Genomic DNA, 2307 nt, shown 5'->3' with positions numbered 1-2307 from the left:
CTTGCTTATGTGTGTAGGGCTACCCAGCCTTCCTCTAATGCTGATGCTAAATCTTTCAATTGTACAAGTGGCAGACCTGTTAATCACTGAGCATTTCGAATCATAGACGTCTGCTATGCCATTGACCCAGAGGTGGAGGAAGATGAAGCCATCAATACAGCATCCGCTGCTACAGGCAGCCAGAAGAAGAAGTACATCACCGTCCAAATTGAGGGGGGCCTTGCAAGATGGAGATCGACACCAGCTCCGCAAAATCCATTATCGCATGGGACACCCTCAAGCGGCTGGTACCAATGTTCTCGGAAAGGCGACTGGAGAAATGCTATTGCATTTTAAAAAATTATCAAAATAACCCAATTCCTCTTAAAGGAAGTGGTAAATTTCTGTGGAACACGGCCAATTTAAAGTAAAGCTGCCTTTGGCCGTGGTGGCAAACCTCTTAGCCACTTTATTAGGGCTAGATTGGTTTGAAGCCTTGGGGTTAGAGATAACAGGAGTCCACACTACGATGGATTCAGGAGAACTCACCAAAGAATTTTGCGAGGTATTTAATGATTCCTTAGGGACATATAAGGGGTCCCCTATTTCTTTAATCTAGATCCAAGCATAATACCAATCCATCTTAAAGCGAGAAGAGTCCCTTTTGCATTGCAAGCTAAAGTAGATGCAGAGCTGGATAAATTGATACAGCAAAGGGTATTAGAGCCCGTTGATTATTCTAGGTGGGAAACCCCAATAGTAATACTAATCAAGTTGGATGGATCTATTAGGATCTGTGCCGACTATAAGGCAACAATTAATAAAGCCTTGCAAGCACACCCTTACCTGGTTCCCGTGGTGCAGCATCTGCTGCACTCACTGGGCAGAGGAAATTTTTTTTTGCTAAGCTTGACCTAGCTCAAGCTTATCAGCAGTTGATGGTGGATGATGCAATGGCAGATGCTCAAACGATCGTCACTCATTGTGGAGCGTTCCATTTCCTCAGTCTCCAATTTGGAGTCTGTGTAGCGCCCGGCATTTTTCAGAGTATTATGGAAAGAACCCTACATGGAATTCCCGGGGTTTTACCCTATTTTGATGACATACTTATAGCTGCTAATACCAAGAAAGAACTGCTTCAAAAGTTAAGAGCCGTTCTTCAACATTTTAAGGAGAAGGGGTTAAAGTTAAAAAAATCAAAGTGTCATTTTGTAGTAGCCTCCCTAAAGTTCTTAGGGTTCCACATTGATGCTCATGGCATCCATCCTTCTAAGGCCAAATTAGAAGCCATAAAAAATGCCCCGGCTCCCACTAACAGAGCTGAACTACAAGCCTTTCTGGGCTTGCTCAATTTCTACGCTATTTTTCTACCCCATAAGGCTTCCGTCACAGAACCTTTGAATGACTGCTTGATGGCTCTACGTCATAGAGGTGGGGCAGCTGTGAAGCACATGGGTTTGCAGCTGTCAAATCTCTTTGACGTCTTCTACCGTTCTAATGCAATTCAATGAATTCCTGCCACTCATCTTAGCCTACGATGCATCTTCTTATGGAATAGGGGCAGTGTTGAGCCACAGATGCTCTAACGGCAGTGAGGCTCCTATTGCTTATTTTTCCTGCTCCTTGTCCAAAGCAGAAAGAAACTACAGCCAATTGGACAAGGAGGCTTTGGCAGCTGTAGCAGGAATCAAACGATTTCACCACTACTTATACGGCTGACACTTCCTCCTGCAAACAGACCACAAACCCCTTTTGGGGATTTTAGCCAGTGACAAACCTATATCTGCTATACCTTCACCCTGAATGTTGTGGTGGGTTCAATTCCTCGCGACATACTCATACTGTATGGAATACAGACCAGGGAAGCAATTAGGTCATGCTGATGCATTAAGCCATTATCCACTTCCTATTCTGACCAAAGACCCTGCTCCTGCGAGCAGTGTATTATTAATTGATGAATTACAGTTGCCTTTATCCGCAACAGATATCAAGAGCATTCAAAAACAGACCCCATTCTTTCAAAGGTATGGGTTCGGCGAGGTGGCCCAATGGCCAATTATCAGAAGAGTTTCAATCTTACTTTAGAAGGTGGACAGAACTTTCGGAACTTAAAGATTGCTTATTATGGGGAACCAGAGTAGTGGTCCCAAATGCATTACACACTGACATGTTACAACATTTTCACTTGAGTCACCCCGGCATAGCCAGGATGAAGGCTTTAGCTAGGGGGTATGTATGGTGGCCCAAATTGGACCCTGACATAGACCTGGATTATGACTTGCCTTCCTTGCCAAACCTCTAGGCCTGCTCCACCAGCAGCTCCTCCAA

Source organism: Thamnophis elegans, chromosome Z, assembly GCF_009769535.1.
Source record: "Thamnophis elegans isolate rThaEle1 chromosome Z, rThaEle1.pri, whole genome shotgun sequence".
NCBI classification, from domain to species: Eukaryota; Metazoa; Chordata; class Lepidosauria; order Squamata; family Colubridae; genus Thamnophis; species Thamnophis elegans.
This window is presented reverse-complemented; position numbering follows the sequence as displayed.